The sequence below is a fragment of the Danio rerio genome, chromosome 5 (genome assembly GCF_052040795.2).
Source record: "Danio rerio strain M-AB ecotype USA chromosome 5, GRCz13ab, whole genome shotgun sequence".
NCBI lineage: Eukaryota > Metazoa > Chordata > Actinopteri > Cypriniformes > Danionidae > Danio > Danio rerio.
In genome coordinates, this window is record NC_141025.1 from 69,697,978 (window position 1) to 69,720,880 (window position 22,903).

A 22,903-nucleotide genomic window follows, 5' to 3' on the forward strand; every position below is an offset into this window, starting at 1 on the left:
TAGCTGTTGGAGGATTAACAATTTTCCAGAACAATAATAACTGCTTATTGGGTGTTATAACACGTCCTAACTACATGCGATGCTACCTTTTCCATGTTAGGGAAGGAGTTTTTGTCCTAACAATCTGCAATGACAAAGAGCTAAATTTAAATTTTAGAAATGCTTTCTATTTCTGAGACATCGCAGCAGAAAACCAGCATATACTATGACAATGATCGCCTCAGGTACTGATTATGGGCTTTATTCAGTGTTAATTTCTCCCAATGTAAGTTTAAATACCATTTTACATGGCATTTATTGCCATACTACTGAAAGCAGCAGCAGATGGTTCACCTCAGATATTAAAAATAAAAGAACAAGCAAACAAAAAGTAACTACAGTATCTTAAATAAAATAAAATGTATTATATATAAAATCTTAAACTTCTAAGAATCCAAGCACACTGTTAACAATTTTGAAAATGGTAAAACACTGACGCTAACCAACATTAAGGGTAAAGCATCGACAGCAAATGTTTTTTCCAATTAAAATGCAAATAATTCTAAAACCAAAAGGTCAACGGGAAACCGTCACTCTTAGATGGTGTTACATTTTTTACATTGTTCAGGGAAATGTGCTTGCGGACTGTCAGAACGGTCAAAAAATATATTTACATGCCAAAAATATAATACATGCTTGTTACCATACTTTAAAATCCCAATTTTGGTTTAGAAACGATTAATCGTGCAGGTCCATACCTAGGAATTATTGTTAATCTTATTGTAAATTATAAGATGTCTGAAACGTGAATCATGATAATTCAAGACAGTTTACCTGAACTTTAGGTTTATGTTTCTTAAGTAAGAATCACCTCAAGGTTATAACCCAGATTGGAGCAAAATTTCAACACAATCATCCAGAACAAAATGGCTAAATATTAGATTCGGATTGGGTTAGTTGGTAATGCTTTAAAATGTGGGATGCAATGTTAGTTAATGTATTTATAACTGAACAGTACATCTGTTCAATTATTTATTGATCTTTAATAGGCTTCGGATATTAGTAGGCTCACAACTTTTTAAAATGCCCATGATATTGATAGTTTGCATGTTAATTTTCATGATATATTGAATTATTGAAGGTCTAGTTTATAAATGAATATACAGTACATTGGTTCATTGTTAGTTCATGTTAGATCATTGTGCATTACCTAATGTAAACAAGCACAGCGTTGGATTTTAATAATGCATTAATATAATTATATTATAATAACATTTAATAATAACTATAATTAGTAAATGCTGCATTGTTCATTGTTTTCTCATGTTAGTAAATACATTAACTAACATTAAATTATTTGATTTTATAATATATATATTTTTTGTTCTGACTTGTTTTCTTTTTATTTTGCTCATAGCTCTTTTTGTTTGCTTATTATTTGTTTTTATTTGATTAGTTTACTCTTGTTTGTTGGTTTTCCTGTGTGTGTGTGTGTGTGTGTGTGTGTGTGTGTGTGTGTGTGTGTGTGTGTGTGTGTGTGTGTGTGTTTAATTGTTCTTTGTTGTTACTTTGTCTTTTCTGTTTGGATTGTTTGTTTAAACTGACTTTACATGAAATATCCCAACATTTTTTACTACAGTTGTTTGTTTCTAAATGATTTATCAGCTGATCTGTTTATTTAACACACTTACTAAATACAATCAATGCAGTTAAAGTCTACTAACTGCTCTGTTGGTGAGTCTTTTTACTTACCTAACTAAAGTTTTCTTGAAAGAGTTTTTCTCCTCTGGCTGATCTCACAAGCTTAGTATGTTAACTGACATTTCCCCCTTAGATTGTTTGGCGTGTTCTGTACTCAAGTAATCATGATAATTAAACCTTCAAAATTTAAAGCCCTCCAAACTCCAAGTTCCCTATGACATTGCATCACTCAGTGTAATTGTCATCCTCAGAGCTCAACAATGTAGACATGAAGGTTTTAAATCTCTTCATAAATTTATGACTTTACTGTGACCTTTTGTTTCTAATCCGTTTAAAACTGCTTTGTTGACTGGTAATCTAGATGTGACCCAGTCCGATTGGATAATTTGACTTCAAGTAGAGGTGCACGATGTTAAAAAACAGACTCTATATATATATATATATATATATATATATATATATATATATATATATATATATATATATATATATATATATATATATATATATATATATATATATATATATATATATATATATATATATGTGATATTGCTTATAACTTCACCAGATTAAATCAATAGCTCAATTTGGAAATCATTTGGAAATGAAAAATACAACTGTATAAACATAAATACAAGTAAAAATTCTTAAAAGGTACATTTTATGCCCTTTTTTAGCAACATTTAAAATAAGTGTCTGATGACCCTAGAGTGTGTATGAAACATTTCAGCTCAAAATGTAAAACAAATAATGTTTTATAACTCTTTGAAACAGCTCATTTTAGCTTTGATCCAAATTGTACCATTATCTGTCTCTTTAAGTTCAAATCAGATTGATCTGCCAACTCTCTTTTCAAAATAGGGTAGAGCTATGAATGCCTGTGTCAGCATAATGGCAGATTCAAAACTCTAGTTTTGGACATACAGAAAGTGGCTCGTGTCTATCTGCCGCAAAAATATAATAAACGTTCAGAACATCACGCCATGTCTGCAGAAGCTGTTTTTGGAGAAGACAAGCAGAGATTATTATTGTGCTTGCCCTGGCTCAGTCCCGCTTGTCATCAAGGTACAGTACGTGATACATAAACACACACACACACACACCAACACATACACTCGAATGAACGTTATGAAAAGATTTTTTGTACAGTTGGCGGTTCATTTCCGTTATTTGGTACGATTGCATTCATATCAGTGAACTCTACCAGAGTTTGCATGAACTGTACCCCAGACTGCCTCTTACAGGCGGAATCAGGTACGGTTCACAGGTGCGCACCCGAGTTCAGAAGACACGTTCACACAAGCTAAACATACTATACTATGGAGTTAAATGAACCCGGGTGCAGACCAAAAGTGCTAGTGTAAAAGCAGCCTAAATCTAGTCTGAGAAAGATAAAGTAGACATTGAAATAGGACAATTATAATCTATATTTTTTCTAGACTATTTGCATTGGGCAACATTGTTCTTGTCTAATAATTTTTTTGGAGAGTTGTTGAGTTATGAATCTGAAAGGGATCGTTAAAGTATTTTACTACAGTATAAAAACACAATGTGAGTGTATATTAAATTAGTACCATTTGTTTTTTTTACATTAAACTGTGAATTGCCGTTGAAGTAAAAATTATTAGTGTTTTTTACTCTTCTAAACATTTCTCAAATGATGTTTAACAGAGCAAGGAATTTTTCACAGTATTTGCTGTAATATTTTTTCTTCTGGAGAAAGTCTTATTTTTGTTTATTTCGGCTAGAATAAAAGCAGTTTTATTAAAAAAAAAAAAAAAACATTTTAAGGTCTATATTATTAGCAATATTTAAGCAATATTTTTTGATTGTCTACAGAACAAACCATCGTTATAAAATGATTTCCCTAATAATCCTAAGCCTTTAAATGTCACTTTAAGCTGAATGATGGTATCTAGAAAATATATAGTCAAATATTATGTACTGTTTAAATGGCAAAGATAAAATAAATCAGTTATTAGAAATGAGTTATTAAAACCTATTATGTTTTGAAATGTGTTGAAAAAAAAATCTTCTTTCCTTTAAACAGAAATTGGGTGGCTAATAATTCAGGTAGGCTAATAATTCTGACTTCAACTGGATGTGTCAGACTTGGCAAGCCGATATTGTTGTCTGGTATTTACACAGTATGTAAGATGCTTTGGGAGAATGGTGACCTGAAAAGATCCTTCAGACTGAATCTGAGCAGATGAAGGATGTGCTGGCATTGTGAATCAAGCAGAAATCTGTTATTTTCTCTCTCTCCATGTGCTCGGTGGTCCTGCTGTGGCCCAGTGGTGGAATCTCATTCGAAAAATTACTGAAGAGTCATGTCATATTCATCCAGGGGAATATGAATAATTAGGACATATGGGGGATGCGAGTGACTGTTGCCGTGGCGACATCATGAGGTGCACGCATATGGCATTTACAAGACATCACTTATCTTCTTGGGTGCAGGCCGGCGTCAGATAATCTCAGGAGCGTCAGATTTTCTCACCGCGCGTCTCTAATTCTATTCAGTCAGAGTGTTTTTATATTGGGAAGAAGCCATTGTTGAGTAAGAAGGGTTTTTAAAGGTTAGGTTATCACCAGGATGCTGGTCTTTGTGGGTGCTGCTGCTATAGTTATTAGGGCTGAACGTGAATTTGTTGAATACACTCCAGAAATGTCAAATGGTAAATGTCAAAGACTTTATTTCCCTCCAAAAAAATATTTAGTGTGCTGTCTTGGTGTGGATACCATAGACTGTAAAAAATATGGATGTAGTATCTGTGATGTTACCTATAGGTTTCTGAAGAGCGCAAATTTAGCTACAAGTAGGCGTGGCCAACATCACCATTTAGTTGACACATCATCGCGCCGACCGGGACTAACTGAAAAAAGGCAAAGACGTGGAGCTACAAATGCTTTTCTTTGGAAGAAACACTTAATACTTCATTACCTGCAGTTTGTTTGTGTTCTGACCCACATGTGCTTGGTTGTATACTGTAGCAATGAATTCTTTAGTGTTTTAAAAACTGTTGTAATACATTGAGCCACTAAACATTGTACTTATGACGTTTTTATGCAGAGAAAAATGCCAGTTACTTCTAAACACTCAAGATATAGTCTGTGTTAGTAAACGCAAGGCTATTGATGAAATCCAGGCATAACACTGTTTGACGTTTCAGACGACTGTTCTGTAGCCTACAGCTAATCAATCTGTCAGATTCTGGATTGCATTACAAGTCTAAAGTAAAAATATAAATGATAAATGATCTTAAATAAAACAAACACATTTATAGATTTGATATAGGAATATATCATTTCTCTCTACTGGAAAATGGAGGCCACTAGAATGGTTTGTGAACACAGTTATGTGCACAACATGCCATATTATCTTATAATTGTTAGAAGTAATCCCAAAAGGCAATTGACTGTGTATATAGCCACATAAATTGAAACACAAATACGATGTATATGCCGAGTTCAGCGGCTAATCAGCCGGAATCAGCTGAGGTGAAGTGACGGCGAGCAGTAAGACCTAGCTGTCACTCAAGTGGCCATGCCTTTAATTACGGTGACTTAATATAACTTAATATAAAGAAAACCAGGCTGTTAACACCTTTTTTCTGCTGTTAATTTGGCTATTTTAACATTGGGGTCTATAGAAATGTGCTCTGTTTTGGAGCCAGGCCTAGAGAAATTTTGATGAAGCTTCTCAAGGGAGAGCGGGATGTTGGCGCTTTGTAGAAATGCAGACTTTTTTTGCCCTAAATTTTATTTATTAATTTTATTTTTTTGCACAAGACTAAAAATTTATTGAATAGTACAGAAAATTACAAGACATAATGCGCAGGAAGAGGCTGAAACTCAAAGGCCACATTTAAAATCTCTATCTAAATGATAGCAACAAAAAAGCAGTAACAAAACAATTGCAATTCAACAAAGTGCTAAATTACAATTACAAATATAAACAATTGTAAGAGTGGACTTTGCCTAAGGCAAACCCCACTAAATAAATATTATTGAATTGCAACATCACATACACACACGCAACAATAAAATCACCCCCCCCCCCCCCCCCCAAAAAAAAATAGATAAATAAATAATTCTTATTATGCATCTTGTAAAACTTGTTAAAGGGGAACTTTTTTTTTGTATGCAAAAATTTTAATTATGCTAAATTTATGACAGCCTTTCAATTAAATAAATAATATTAAATGATTTTAATTTTACTTTTACTTTTAATTATTAAACAGACAATTCATTCGCTTTTTATCAGCAAAGAATTAAAAGGTTTGTTGGTGCCTTTATCCTAGTGGTTAAATGTGTCGACAAATAGCACTGTGGTGCTCACGGTAACCTGAGTTCGCCCTTATTTGCCTTTCTCTATCTCCCACACATTCCTGTCTACAATCCCCACTGTCCTGTCCAATAAAGGCGAAACACCCCTAAAACATTATTATAATATACAGTTCTCAGCATATTTGAGTACACTACATTTTGAAAACAAATATTTTATTTATTTTTTCATTGCATATAAGCAATGTATTTTGGTGCATTTAAACAAAACAGATTTATTAAAATAATATTTTAGTCACCAAACATATTTAGAAATCGAAAGGTAATACAATTAAATTCAAGCAAAATATTGCAAAAAAAAAAAATAAAAAAATTACAAACTACAAATTTTCAACTAAATATTTCCTTTTTTTGCTTCTCTTGATTTTTCCCCTTTTTTATTTTTTAAATTGTATCTAATATTTTTGTAAAATATATACATTTAGGGGTACTAGTTTTTGGACCGTTATTGTAAGTGATTTCATTAGATAATGTCACGGTCACCAGTGATCTAACAACTAGAGATCGCTGGTAAACACTCACATTCACATGATCTGCCAGTTTATGGACTACAGATCCCAGTCATGCAACACACTCACACACTCACCTGCTCCAAGTCACCATTGTTTATACACTCACACAGCTGAAGCTGCTCAGACTGATTACTTGGACTTGATCCTTGTTTTGTTTATTTATTTAATCCTGTTTACTGCCTGCCTTGTGACCATCTGCCTGTTATTTTGACTATGACTCTGGATTGCCCTTTTACATCAGTTTGCCCCTGTGTTGACCATTGCTTACCTGACTTCGCTAATAAAACTGCATTTGGATCCGCATCCTTGTTGTCAGTGTCACATCACGGTTGCAGATAAGCTCCAGAATTGGCTTCTAATGTATAAGCACTAATATGATTTGTATAGCTTCCTATTAAAATTATGATTTTTAAAGATTTAGAAGAGTGTGCCTATATATGCTGAGCAATGTATGTAAATATAAAAAAAGCTTTCGGCAAACAATATACATTCTATTCAACCATTGTTTTTGATAGTATTATTTTGTAATACAACATTTTGCTGTAACAAAACACACTTCAAAATACTGTTTACCAATACAACCAATCATTTGGTATGAGTTTAAAAAAAACAAAAAAAACAATGAAGATGCAATGATATTACGTGACACTATTACGTAGTTTGGGGCCTAGATATTTTCAGGTGCTGCTTAATATTATTGCGCCTGCTCCAGCCATGGTACAGCAGCCAATTTCTTGATGGATATGTTAGAATGTGAGTATAGTTTCTAGCCTTTCCACCTGGAAAATAGCAACTTTTTCATTTTCCATATGTTCTCTTACACAATGTAACTACTTAAGAGTCAAGTTACAGTTAAATAGAAAACTATTGATTTTAGTCAGATGCTAATGGTCTAATATTTTTGAAATGATTTATGCTAAGCTAAGCTAAAAGTGCCAAAAATTACCAAAAATTGTAAAACTCAGCTGTTTAAGTCTAGGGGAGTTGTAAAGTTGTAAACTATTTCTAAAACATAAACAGTATAGTGTAACTTTAAAAAGTTATTAACAGTACTCACTGATGTTTTAAGGATTTGTGAATGAACTGTTATGACGTTTTCAGTAAATTCTGCATGATTGCTATAGCATAGGCCTTTGCTTTCAGCTTTAGTAACACTGTGCTCCCCTTCTGTCTTCCCCTCTCATTGGGGTTCAGCTGTTTAATGATGCAGTATAGAGACTCAAGCAGCCTGTTGACCTTTCAGATCTTCTTAAATCTCTCTGTGTGAGCTTCAGCCTCCTCCTCTTATGTACAAGCTTGCTAAACCCAGGCAGGGTTTTTCACATTTGTACTAGAGCTGGCAGTCTGATGCTATCAATGCTGCAGAATAAATGGTCAGCTGTAATGGATTTGTTAAAAAAAAAGCATGTAAATAAGTGACATGTAAGGCAGTGGGCGTGGCTAACTCGCATGCATTGTGACTGATAGAGTGATCTGGTTGGTTGCTAAGGTATTCTGAGTGGAGGATAACACTTTGCCAGATTAAGCTGTAAGTTTTGCAGCTATTATGCAACTTCATTAACACTGCTGCTTTAAACTATGGCTTACAGCATTACTCATTTGTTTACCATTTTCAGTCTGTATTAGGCAATTCTTCCGACAGAAGCTTGTTAATGTCAGCCAGTTAGATAACATTACCTTGCTGGCAAGATTACATCAGCACTATTCAAAAAAATTACATTCTGCCAATTATAAAAAGAAAAACTGAATCTACAAAAATCTTAATGGTAGCTCACATTTACCAAAAAAAAAAAATTAAAATTGGAATCAAATTTAAAGATATAAATAGTGAAAATGTTCACATTTTGGAATTCTTTTCTTTTTCTTTTCAATTCATTTAAAAATTATTTTAAGTAATTCTCAAATTAGTTATTGATAAATTGGAAAAAAAATTAATACATTTTTTTTTTACATTCAGCTATTTATAGAAAGAAAATCAGAATATGACAAATCTTATTGGCAGCTCACACTTAACAAAAAAAAATAATTATAATAATAATCGGTTTGAAAAATTTGAATCGTCAAAGAGAAGCATTAGTGGTGTGAACCTATACTGGTCTCACGGTTCGGTTCGTTTACGATTATCATGCCTTCGGTTCAATTCGATATCTCGGTGCATCACCGTGCATTGACGATGCTTTCCATATATGGTGTTATATTTTTGGGGGGAGGCTATAACAAGCTGTCTGTATAAACACACAGACACACAGTACCACACTGTCTCTCATTCAAACACATACACAAACATAGACAGCACCAAAGAAACAAACACACACACACACACACACGCGCACACACACACACTTAAGCCCTCGCAACAGGGAGAGCTCGCGCTGAGCGGAGCAGAAAAACAAAAAAAAAAAACAAAAAAAAAAAAAGGAGCACTTTTCCGACGGTCCTTTACTGAGAGCTCCTCTCAGCGCGAGCTCTCCCGGCTAAACACATATTGCGAGGGCTTAAACGGAGCAGTGGTCGTAATATCGAGCGAAAAAAAAGAAAGACAGCTGTGAAACATAACCAGCTTTGTCTTTTTGTAGGAAACACACTTTAGATCTTTTTAGGGTAAGAGTTTTTGAGTTAATGCCATCTATAACTGAATGTGTGGCAGGAATATCGAAAACAAAACCAACTGAACCGTGCTCCTTTTTGGCGCCCCCCTGGATATACAGCTTTCTTAGCATTTGCCTATGGTGCCTATGCCACGGACCGGCCCTGAGTTGGCTGAGTGTTGTAAATACTCGCGCTCACCTCCCTCGCGACAGAGCGCATAGGAGATAAATGACGTCAGTACATAATAACCGGTTATGATTATTACTGACCGATAACCAATTGTCCACGTCTGCATCGAAGTGCACCGAAGAAACAATTATTTTTGACACCCCTAAAAAGCATAATCAGTGTGTCTCTGGTTCAGTGCTAGTGTAAACTCAATTCTGTCAACCAGCCATTATTATCACCCAACCCTCAGTCAATAGAACGACATTACAACTAAGAATGAACAGGGGGAATCAAGAGAAACTGAATGAAATAATATGGTGTCTCTGTGTGTGTGTGTGTGGATATGTAAGGCACAAAGAGATTACCAGTGATTAGTCTGTGGAAAACAGATGTGTCTGTTCTAGGAAACAGCTTCTGGCTCCTCATAAGAGTTGCTTCCACAGAGTAAAATTCCAATTTAACGCTGAGATGGTGACACTGATTGGAATTGTGTCTGCTACTACAGCTCATGTGTTGTTTCAATAGTGTGTTTGTGTGTGTGTTTGGCCTTTGGCAGTGAGTGCTCTCAATACAGTGTTTGTATCGATTACTGAAGTCGTAAGTGAACTCATATTTGCGCATGGTGGGGTACAGTAAATGTGTATGTGTGTGTGTGTTTGTGTGTTATGGTCTCATCTTTACATAAAAGGACAGATGGTGACACTGTTTGGTGACACCCATCTGATTGGTCAGATTTTAAAAACCGACAACCTATGCATGCAGCAATTAAAATTAATTACATTTATTGAATATACTGTGATCGCGATAATGATACTTTTTGATAGATTGTTTGCATCCCTATTACTATGATCTTTATACCATTATCCCTTCATTCTTTCTTATTATTCCTCTCATCTCCTTATCATCTCTTCATTCTTTTCATAATGACGTCCCCAAAGACACACTGTGATTCCCCTAGTGTCCTAAGTAACTCTTGGGCAGATGAGACTCTGACACACACACACACACACACACACACACACACACACACACACACACACACACACACACACACACACACACACACACACACTTATTTGAGTCTCTGTTTCCACAGAGTGAGCAAGAGAGAGGCTTGCCAAAGATTACGTAATTCTGCTTGAACAGTTGCACAGAAATGCTGAGGAAGGGTTTTGCGCTCATTTTTTTTGTTTTGTTGTTGCTCTCTTATTTATTTATTTTTATTTCTCCCACTGGCTGTGTTTTTCAGATTTAATATCAAGTAGTTTGTTGTTTGCTTTCCATGCAGTTTTACAGGGATAGAAGCTGCCAGAAATGAACTAAATGCAGCATCTCAGTTTGCATAATATATACATCTTAGTATTGAAAGTATCCCAAAGGTGCCTGAAGGGTTTGTTATTTTTAAGAGCAAATCCATTTTAACCGTAATGTGTAAAACTGCTTACAATACATTGTGCTTTATGGCATTTTGTTCAGGTCTATAAAGTAAAAAGCATGTGAAAACTATATAACAGTGCAGTAGCGGTAATCTGATCAAATTTGCCATACATTTTCTAAAATACAACATGTCTACTTTGCTACAGTGTACACACTTAATAGTAAGCATATTTCTCTACAGACAAGTATATATTTTCAACACTTACAGGTAATACCAGAATTCTATAACTACTAAAATGGCCATAGTGGTCATTCTGACTGTTCATTTTACATATGATCAACTTGGAATAATAAGAAAAAGGATATAGAAAAGATATAAACAATTAAAAATTTAAAAAAAATTGTGTTTCATTTTGTGAAAACAACTGTTTTTTTTTTGTTTTTTTTTAAATAATAATAAAATGTTAAATTTTTTTTACATTTTGTCATGGGAAATTTACATGCAAAACTTCTGTTGAGATTTTAGAATTAAGTTGTGAATGTCTTTTATCATATTTAAGTCATTAACATGATTTATACAACAGCTGTGTCCGGTTCTTGCATCTGATTGGCTGATAGTTGTAAAATATTCTGCCAGTAACAGCACTCGTACCACCCCTTCAGCTTTGTTTTTTTATTCTGCCCGCATACAGCAACAAGCAGAGGACACTCTACAGTTTGACAAATATTCCTGCTGTTGGACAACATAATGTACTTTTGAGGCTTTTTTAGTTGTGAATGTAGTTGTTTAGATTGCAATTATGCCATTTTTTTCTAAGAATAGTGCGTATTTTAAAATATTTATAATTTCTGAGAGATATCTCATCAACGACCATTAGCTGGCCATGCTTAGCACACCAAAGACGATTGATGTTGTCTATCCACAAGATGGCTACAGGACCGCATAATAAGCTCTTAGAAGATTAAAACAGCGTACTTTCTTACTGCTGCTGATCAAATCATTATTAAACTGGTAAGTAATATTCTAAGTCGATCTCTCTTTTGTATATTGCAGTGCTGTATTTAGTGCTGAGTGTGAGATGGGACTCGCATAGTAGGAATGTGTGTTGTGTTGGCAAAAAGAAAGAAGAAATGTCCGCATGTGTTTTTTCATACAACACCACAGCAATCTGGCAATTTAGCTCCAACTTGCCTTAACACACCTGCATGGATGTGTCTAAAAAGCCTAGTAAGAGCTTGATTAGCTAGCCCAGGTGTGTCTGAGTAGGGTTGGAAATAAACTTTGCAGGACACCGGCCCTTTAGGACCGAGTTTGGACACCCCTGCTTCAGACATTACACTAGAGAATCATTCAATAACTAGCTTTAAATTGACGTTTGTGAACTAGTAAGGGGCTCTGCTGTTTTGATGTCAGCTGCAGATGTGAATGAATGGCGGAAGAAAGTAGTTCCACATACTAAAGAGTTTTTAGACTCTTTGTGTCTGATTTTCTTTTTTTATATACATGATGGTGCCATCAAACTGTTGTATAAATGCAATATCCCATTTGTAGCAGTGTGATATGACTGTATATCAGCACTGGTGGGACACTAAGGCACTAACGTATATAACACTAAAATATAAGTCCCAAATTTTGCTCACTGCACTGTTTTTATATATTTGAAAGATTAAATGTATAATAATAATAATAATAAAAATAATTTAAGTTATTTTTTGCTGTCACAAAGTTTAACCAAATGAGAAAGGGATTTAGTAGTATTAAAAAAATCATTGTTGTAATGTCATTAAGAAATATTGTGGCCAAATAAAAGCAGCATGGGTCATCCATATTAATGATCCTGTGTGTGACATAACAGTCTGTATTTCGTTTCGATTGGCCTTTAACAAAAAAAAACTAAAAACTAAATAGCAAAATAAAACAAGGCAGAACATCTAATTAAAACAATCAGCAAAATCAAACTAAACAAAAATAGCACACAAAAACATGAAAAAACAAACAAAAAAGGGTATTATAAAAGGCAGAAAGGGGCAATTTTTATACACATCCAATTAAATGAATGAAACTTAAGTAATGAACACTAAGTAATAAAACTCTAGGATCTCTCAGGGCTCTTCTGAAAGGAGCTCTGCATAAGTATCTGTGAATTAGTTTATCTCCTGGTTCAAGCAGGGATCAGCATGAAGTGTGATCTCAGATCCCCTCTGAATTGTGTTTTGGTCTTTTCAGCGGTGGGACTAATCATCGCTCGGTGCTCAGCAAATTCAATTACAGTCATTCTTCAAACACAGCAGAGTCCAGCTGCTGACATCCTTCTCTCTGGAGCTGTTTAACCAACACTATCTCACGGCAATTTGCTAATTTTTTTTTTTATTTAGTGGCTAATATGTATCTCATTCTTGCATTTTTGTACGATTTGCTCTTCATTTTTAAATCTAATGTATTGTAAAGTGGATGTGATATTCCTAGTGACTTGCGAAAATGAAAGCAAATTAACTATATTTTTTAATAACTAAACATGGGCTAATTATTAATAATATCAATGCAATTAGTGATTTGAAAAGAAGGTGGAGGAACTGAATTACTCGACACACTTAGGAAGACTTTGAGCCAAAACACTTATGTCTATGTAAAAAAAAAAAAGTAAAAAATATAGAATATTCGTAAGCGTGCGGATTGCTATTTACTGTATTCAAATGCACAAACATTCAGCCTGATCTCATGAGGAAACTTAACTATTTAACATTTTGTTAGTTTTGTGGCACATTTAAAGGAGTTCAATCGTACAAATATGCACGATTTTTAAAAGGAGGCGTGGCACCAAAAAAACCTAACCGTCATTGGGGGATGAGCAAATCGTACTAAATTGTACGAATGAGATCATACAAATTTATACGATTTAACCACGATTTGCCCATCATTTATAAACATAATGTATTGAAAAAGTAGATGTGATATTCATATTAATGTGAAAATTGTCAAGTATTTAAATAGAAACAAATTAAATCTTTTTAAATACTTAAACCTCGGCTAATTATTGATGACATCAATACAATTAGTGATTTGAAAAGAGGGTGGAGGAAGTGAACTACTCTGCACACTGAGGAAGGCTTTAAGCCCTGTCATTTGTGTTTGTTTCCTGACAAATGTAAAATAGGATGTCAAAACTATAGAATATTTGTAAATCGCTACTTCCTGTATTAACATGCATAAACATCCAACCTGACCTCACGAGGAAATGTAAGTATTTTACCTTTTGTCAGTTTAGTTGCTTATACATACAAATTCAAACGAGTTCAGTCGTACGATAAGTACGATTTTTAAAAGGAGGCATGGCACCAAACCCCACCCCTAAACCCAACCGTCATTGGGGGATGAGCAAATCGTACTAAATTGTACGAATGAGATCATACAAATTTATACGATTTAACCACTATTTGCTCATCATTTATGAACATAATGTATTGTAATAGTAGATGTGGTATTCCTATTAACGTGAAAATTGTCGAGTATTTAAATAGAAACAAATTAAATATTTTTAAATACTTGAACCTCGGCTAATTAATGAAGACATCATTTCAATTAGTGATTTGAAAAGAGGGTGACCTTACGAATGTAAGATAAGAATGTCAAAACTATAGAATATTCATAAATCGCTACTTATTGTATTAGCATGCATAAACATCCAGCCTGATCTCATGAAGAAATAAACAATTTTGCGTTTTGTCACTTTATTGACTAATTCGAAAGACGAAAATGTAAGATTTTTTTGCGGCACCATACCCCACCCTTAAACCTAACCGTAATTGGGAAATGAGCAAATCATGCTAAATTATACAAATAAAATCGTACAAATTTATACAAGTTAGCCACTGAATCCAGAAGGTATCAATTGTCGTGAGATAGCGTAGAAACATCACATCCTTTTGATTCGCTCACGTTGAGATATTTGTCTCTTTCATGCCGTCTCTTTCCTTTCATCTAGAAGACATTTAGCAATTAGTCCTCCTGATTACATTAGCCAATCATCTTCCTGTCGTAATGTCTGTCTTCTGCAGACACAGGGGGTTTGGAGTGCATGTGTAAGTGGAAGGCCAGTCAAAACCATTGAGTTGTGGATGATGGATGAGCATTTGGTGCACTGTCAAATGCAGACCCGTTTGTGTGTGTGTGTGTGTTCTTGCTTGAAAGTGAAGTTCCAGGGAAGCAGGATTATGGTTTTGGGTAAGATTGTTTGGCAGTTTTACTCTTTCAATGTGTCGATTTGACTTCTTTAGACTTGTTTACAATATATTTCCACCATCTTGGAACAATCCATGTGTCTTCACTCACTGAAATTTTTTTTTTTATTCAGATTGCACAGCCTTTGAATATTAAAATAAATATTAAATAAATTAGATTAAAAAATAAAATAAAGATGACGCGGTGGCGCAGTACGTAGTGCTGCCACCTCACAGCAAGAAGGTTGCTGGTTCAAGCCTCAGCTGGGTCAGTTTGCGTTTCTGTGTGGAGTTTGCATGTTCTCCCAGCGTTCGCGTGGGTTTCCTCAGGGTGCTCTGGTTTCCCCCACAGTCCAAAGACATGCGGTGCAGGTGAATTGGGTAGGCTAAATTGTCCGTAGTGTATGTGTGTGAATAATTGTGTATAGATGTTTCCCAGCGATGGGTTGCAGCTGCAGGGCATCCGCTGTATAACGCATAAGCTGGATAAGTTCATTCCGCTGTGGCGACCCTAGATTAATAAAGGGACTAAGCCGAAAAGAAAATGAATGAACAAATAAAAAATAAAATAAAGTAAATTAAAAAAAATCTAATAAAATATATTAAGATAAAATTAAATAAAATGAAAGGTAAATAAAAAAATAATTAAAATTAAATTAAAACCTCTTTAGTTTCTCTGGACCTTTAAAAATGATAAACACAGATAATGTTATTATGTATTAAAATACAAGCTTAGCCATGCAGAATTAAGCAGTTTACTGTCAATGACAATAAAACAGTGTGATTTCATCTGTGCAATAATTTCAGCTCATCCTCCAATATTATCATCAAATGTAGCTTGACATTTACATTCTCCTAAAGCTGTTAAAATTTCTAAATCTAGTGTTGAAATGAGATTGCATGATATCATTAAATCAGGCTTACTTTCCTTTTGCTAGCTGTGTGTGTGTTATCTCAGTTATTTTTTCTGGGGCATATATTCTATTTTAGGTGCTGGCATGCTAATAAGTCCAGGTTTGGCTGGAGACAGGCCTTTGATTATTGGGAATGAAGTCTGTTGTTCACTGTAGTTTATTCTGCCCAAGAACTGTCCACTTAGGGAGGGAAAATACATCTGAAATCGATGCCATACCATAAAAATAGACAAAGTGGTGTGTCTCGTTCAGATGATGACATAGCAGTCTCAGTGTAAACAGACAACAATAAACAATTCAGGACAATGTGCGCTGTACAGTAGAACTTTCATCAGAAAATAATAATACTGGCTTTTTTCCTGTAAGAAGCTTAATGTATAATATAATTAGTCTGCACTGTAAAAACTTATGTTAATTTAAAAGTGTTTTCCATTTATTTATGGTTGTGAATTGCATTATGGGACCTTGATCTCTGCTCTGTCGACTTTCAATGCTGAAAATTCGACCCTACAGTTCAACAAAGGGACTTTATACTGACATTTTAGTAGTTTGAAATAATATATTTCAGGGTTCAACGCTAAGGATTTTTTCTACTGGCCCGATTAAACCAGTGGTTCAGATTTTGACTTTTTAAGGTAATTTCTATTTCTTAGTCACATATATTAAATAATGTGTCACAAAGTAATGTTTGTGAATCTAGAATTTAAATATTGGAAAAATGTTAAAATATTTAGCAGTAAAATATAGCAGTATGGAAAATGTGCAGGTATTTTATTGCAAAATATTACGCCCCAAGTCTAGGGGAAACAAAAAGGGCATAATAAACGAAGAAAAAAACAAATGTGTTGGGGTGGTGGAGTTCCTAAACTAAACAAAACTTAAAGCAAAAGATTCCCTTCGGTCGACAACCAAACTCACACACTCAGTTGAAAGTATATATGAGTATATTTATTATAGAAAAATGGGGTTAATATAAATGAGCATTTCGTCAGGGTGACCACAGGCCAAAATAACAAACAAAAGAATCTATAAAGTTAATACACTAAATTACCTATTACAAATACAAAAATACAAATATCTTACCTTACTCCCTAACATAAACAAAGTCAAAAGTAATCAAATAAATAGGCAGGTCACCCGTACACGCTCAAACTCTCAAAAATATTTTAACATATGATGGTGATCAGTACAAAGGTTGTTGGTCATCGGCCGGAGGGGTCAGGGAAACCCAGGAGCGCCACTCCAAACACCGAACGCACAGAAATGAGCTCTTCGAACCCTGCTGGAAGCTCCCTTATATACAGGCTTTTGAGACCAGCAGCCAATCAGAACAGGGAATCACGCCGGTATGGGAGCCTATGAAACAACAGAAAAACAACAAGAAGGTGGGACAAAAGAAAAAGACAGAGTACAATCCGCAATAATAAATAAATAAATAAACTCCAGTCGTAACACAAAACAAAAAGTGGCTGACTTAAAAGTGACGGCACACTATGCAAAATATCACTACATTTTTTTTTCCACAATGTTAGAAATTTTTGTTTTGTTGTAGCCTCATAACTTGATGTTTGCGGTCATGCTGCCGTCTCCTCTCTTTACTGGTTTTTACCAGGTTATGGAAAAAAATAACCTGCTCACAACATCTAATCAGATAAGAGAAACCGAAAAGCAATATGGTGTTTACGACTTCACAGAGAAGGTAGCTTTCAAAGACTTAAATGCACAAATTGTTTCTCAATTCTAAGACTGTATTTGCATGCAATTGACAAATAGTCGCAGACACATTAAAATTTTGTGACAAGGCAGCACTGCCCTGATAGGGCCAGAAACGATTCTGTCTACTGTCCCGAGCATTTATCACGCTGGCCCCGGCCCATCGGGCAGCCCTTATTGTTGAGTACTGTATTTTATAAGAAGTATAATATAGAGAAATAAGTCGGTAAAATAACAGAAAATGCACTGGCAGTTTATTACAAGGTTTTCATACCATAATATACAACACCAGCCCAGACAATATATCACTTTAAACTAGGGCTGCACAATATATCGTATTACAATGTGTGCATTCGCAATAGTCTCACCCCAATATCTACAGTGTTAGGTTGGGACTATAGTCGGTCAGCAATGAATGTTGTTTTACATTACCATTGAATATTCAATTACTGTACCTGAATATCTGACTGCTGTTTCACTCTTTAGAAACCATAAAGCACTGCTTATTACACTTTTATCTTTGCTCTATCTTATTTATTTATACATGCAATTAAAATTGATTCACTCCACTACAAGATTATACCAATCAATCTGAATGAAGGATTTAATTCCAAATGGAGCTCTCCAAGTCATCTGCTGAAATTGTATTCATATCACAATATATATCACAGAAAAATAAAACATCAGAATGTGGGATTTTTCCAATATGGTGCAGCCCTTTTTTGAACTATTAAAAATGTTATTAAAGGTAGTTTTTTCCAACTTTTCAAGAGTAAAAGTTATTGGTAGAAAGATCAAGGTCCCATAATGCAATTCAAAAGCGTAATTTGTTCTGTATTGCATTGTATATTTTGTACGGTAGTTTTTAGGTGAGAGAATCAAACATATGCCAGAGAAGTTGGTTTATGACCTTGTAATGTAATCTAAAAATGAGTTCTGATATCATTACTTTGTAACCAGTTACTACCCAGCAGTGTAAAAAATAAAATATAATTACATTATAAAAGCTCTGGGTTCCCCCACAGTCCAAATATATGCGCTATAGGTGAATTGGGTAAGCTAAATTGGCCATAGTGTATGTTGGATAGTTTTTTTTCCGCTGTGCCGACCCCTGATTAATAAAGGAGCTAAGTCAAAACGAAAATGAATAAAATAAAATATTAAATTAAATTAAATTAAATTAAATTAAATTAAATTAAATTAAATTAAATTAAATTAAATTAAATTGAATTGAATTGAATTGAATTGAATTGAATTGAATCGAATTGAATCGAATCGAATCGAATTGAATTAAATTAAATCACAACAAACAAAACAAAGAAAAATACACATTTAATGTTAATTTAATTTAATTTAAAATTATATAAAAGCATCTTTAGTTTCTCTGGACCTTTAAAATGATAAACACAATATTTTGTAAGTTATTGCATTGTATATTTTGTAAAGTAGTTTTTAGGTAAGAGAATAAAGCAAATGCTAGAGTATTTGGTTCATTCCATGGTGAAAACTCTTGATAAAACAGGAACTGAGCCGAATGATGAGTGAGTTTTTAGGCGTTAATCATCGCCAAAAACCTTGATGGTGTTTTATTTTCTCTAATTGATATCATTTTTTTAAGGCTGATGTTTTATTTTTTCTTCCCCATGAGCTGACGTACTGTATACTGTATATCAGTGCGTATCTTGTGGTTAAATGGGATGTTCACTGTATAAACCCACTTGCTGTCTATAAATAGCGCTTTGTTTCATATTCAAGAGGCTCTCATTCGCATTCAGAAGAAACTCAAGTTGTCATGGCAGCCTGGGCACTCGGCATAGAAACAAGCAGCTGATTGACGGTGAAGGGGCTGAAGGGTCTGTGGCAGCCCATCAGGACTGATCCGTGTGTGCTCATACTGTGTGTGTGGTTGTGTGAGTCTAATTGTTGTATTGTAGTTTATACTTTGACATCATTAGACGTTTAGTCTGTCATCCACACTGATGCAGCATGATGACTCATTAGCATAACATGGAGCGAAATAGTCAGGCCTTGGATATGCTTTAAAATAAAGTTAATGGTCAAATAAATGCAGCTTCAGGTGCGCAAAAGATGCTTAACTTATATCTTAGTGAACCAATTCTGACCATTTTCTGAGTGCAAGAATATGTTGCTTAGCTTGGAGTGATTGCACAACTGTTTTGCATACAGTTTTATTTGATAAATTGATGCTAAAGCAGGTCACACAATCCTTTACGTATAATACACAGACTGGCAGACACGCACATGATTGATGACACTGGTTTTATGTGTCCTCCAGAGTATTTTGCTTCATTACAGACTGTGAGTGAGTTATGGGTCACATTTACTTTCAGTAGAAACTTTCTGGCGTTTTGTGAGCACAGATCGCTTGGTGTTAAATCATCAGAGTGGCAGAATTAAATTTCCTTAGAGTCGGCATAACTGCTGGAACTTTCTTCCTACCTGTCACTCTGAGTTTGATTGGACTGCTCATTTATAGCTGCTGAAATCACACTGGGGTATTTAATACTCACTGTTAGGGTTGGTTGATATTTTGATAAATCATATTTTGCTGTTTTCCTGCAATTAAATGGTTGATTTAGGCCTAAATATTAAAATAAATGTGTAGTGGCAGTTATAATGAGGGATTCTTTGAATCATTTATTCAAACAATTTGTTATTTTGATTTGCTTGTAAATGAAGCAAGTGAGTGTCGGATCGTTAAATCATTGATTTGTTCAGCGATAAAGTGGTTTGTTCAAAAACACCAGAAATAAAACACCACATTACACTGGCATGTGGTAAGGATCTACTCCAGATTTATTAGGAACTGTTTTTGTTGGCATTAAAAAAAAACCTATTCAGTCTGAACTATTTATTTATTGGTGAGAAACGCAAAAGTAACCACATTACTCAAGGGTTCTACTCCAGCTTTGATAGGAAGTTTTTTTGTTGGAGAAAAAAAAACATTCAATCTTTATTTATTTATTTATTTATTTATTTATTTATTTATTTGTGAGTATTAAAATTTTCAGTAGTTTTTTTGGAACTACTTTTGTTGGCGTAAAGAAAAAAAGATTCATTGCAATAGTAGCCACATTTCTCTGAGTTGAAGAAAGGTTCTATTGCGGTTTTGTTTTGAGTTATATTTGTTGGTGTAAAAAAGATTTAATGCAAACTTTTTGTTTGTTCATTTTTTGTGTGGTTTTTGTTTGTTTAAAAGTAGCCACATTACTGTTATCGCGGTTTTGTTTGGAACTATTTTGTTTTGAATTAAAAAAAAGATTTAATGCTAACTTGTTTGTTTGTTTGTTTGTTTGTTTGTTTGTTTGTTTGTTTGTTTGTTGGCTTGTTTGTTAGTGAGAAATGCAAAAGTAGCCACATTACTGTGAGATGCAAAAAGATTCTACTCAAGTTTTGTTTGAAACTATTTTTGTTGGTGTTAAAAAACAATTTAGTCTGAACTATATTTATTTATTTACTTATTTGTAAGAAGCACAAATGTTGTAACATTTATTTATTTATTTATTTTATTTATTTATGAGTGTTGAAAAGTAGCCAAATTTCTCTGAGAAGGTCCTACTCCAGTTTTGTTTGGAACTACTTTTGTTTCTGTAAAAACAGATTCAGTGTGACCTTTATTTATTTATTTATTTATTTATTTATTTATTTCTGAGTAGCACAAATGTTGTAACATTTCTCTGAAATGCAGAAAGGTTCTACTATAGTTTTGTTTAGAGCTATTTTTGTTGGCATAAAAAAAATTATTCAGTGTGAACATAAGTGTGAATTATTTATTTATTTATTTATTTGTGAGTAAAGCAAAAGTAGCATGACATATTTCAGATGTATTTTGCCCTGAAAACAGTGTTAAACCGATCTCGATGTGCTCCATAAAAACGCCCCATCCAGCTTATCCTCTTAATAGCAGAGGTCTGTGAAAGCGAATGTAGTTTGACAGTAAGCAGATGTGTGTGTTTCGTTTCATTCATATCACAAAGAGTCAGCCTGTAATCAGCATTCATGTGGGGTGTTTTAACAGGATTGTGTGCTAGTAAGATAACTCTCACACAGCACTTCACAAAGACCCGGACTCTTGACCTTTCCCTTATGGAAAGCAGGACAGTAAACAACTATTAAAGGCCTTTTACTGTTTACGCCTGAACACTTCTTCTTGTCTGCTGGAAAATGGCTTCAAATCACGTTTTACAGATGCACTTTAGACCACTCAAGAAACAGGATGCCCACTATACATCATTTCCAAGACGTTACATATGTTGCTTGAAGAAAACTGGATTTTTTTTGGGAGATAATTTGACTTCTAGTGGACAGTTAAGCATGATAAGCTGATCAAAATAATGATGTAATTTGATATAGTTGTTCATGTAAGTGAATTGTAGGACTGGAACTCGCAATTCGATACGATTCATGATTTTGATTTCACAATTTAATTTCATCATGACTTTTTGTGACAAAATGAGATAAAGTATTTTAAAGGTGCAGACTTTAAAGGGCACCTATGATGAAAATCAACTTTTGGAAGCTGTTTGAACAGAACTGTGTGTAGGTATTAGGGATGCTACTATTAACCGGTTTCATTTTTAAGTGCGATTTATTTCGTAACAGTTAATTAATCGTAAAGGCTTCTCAACACCGCAATTCTGCACAAAACAAACGTTTCTGCTTGTGTGACCGCGGAAACTGCAAACGTCTGAAGTTTGAGGAAGAAGCAATGAAAATTACACAGGTTTGCAACCCCACTTAAAGTTACAAATATTGACCCCAATGAGAGCGATCATGTGGTGAATGTTGATCCGCCAGCTGGGATCAATCCAATGTTTTCGCAGAGATCGCTGAAAGACTCGGAGTGGATCAAGTGTTTAATGGCCCGAATCTCAATGCATTGCATTCACTGCGTGTTCAGCGCAAATGTACGCTAAATGTAAAATCTAACAGTGTATAGATCAGGAATGGGCAAACTCGGTCCTTGAGGGCCCGTTTCCTGCACAGTTTAGCTCCAAAACTAATCAAACACACGTGAACAAGCTGATCAGTGTCTTCAAGATCACTAGAAATCTACAAGCAGGTGTGTTTGATTAGAGTTGGAACAAAACTCTGCAGGGACACCGGCCCTCGAGGATCAAGTTTGCCCATGCCTGGTATAGATCTTTGCTAAAGAAGCTCAACTTTACTAAGTATAAGTTGTAACGTCAGCTCATGACAAAGAATGTTATTGCACAGGTGGTCATCGCGAGAATCCTGCTCTGCGCCACACATATATTGGGCCGGCTGACTCGCCTGCTGTTTTCCACAAACACAGAAAAATGAAAATCAGCGCATAACGAGACTGAGCATTTAACATGACACAAACCAAAACTTTTAAAT

At 34.5% G+C, this 22,903-nt stretch overlaps 1 protein-coding gene and 1 long non-coding RNA gene across 8 annotated transcripts in view; both read left to right on the forward strand.

Annotated features, from left to right (window-relative positions):
• abr (ABR activator of RhoGEF and GTPase) overlaps positions 1–22,903 on the forward strand; it is a 338,299-nt gene that overhangs the window by 100,356 nt on the left and 215,040 nt on the right.
• On the forward strand, positions 1,694–8,925 carry LOC147844469 (uncharacterized). Its single transcript, XR_015492099.1, has 3 exons — positions 1,694–2,503; positions 3,054–5,113; positions 7,058–8,925. It is a non-coding gene; the product is annotated as an uncharacterized LOC147844469 (long non-coding RNA).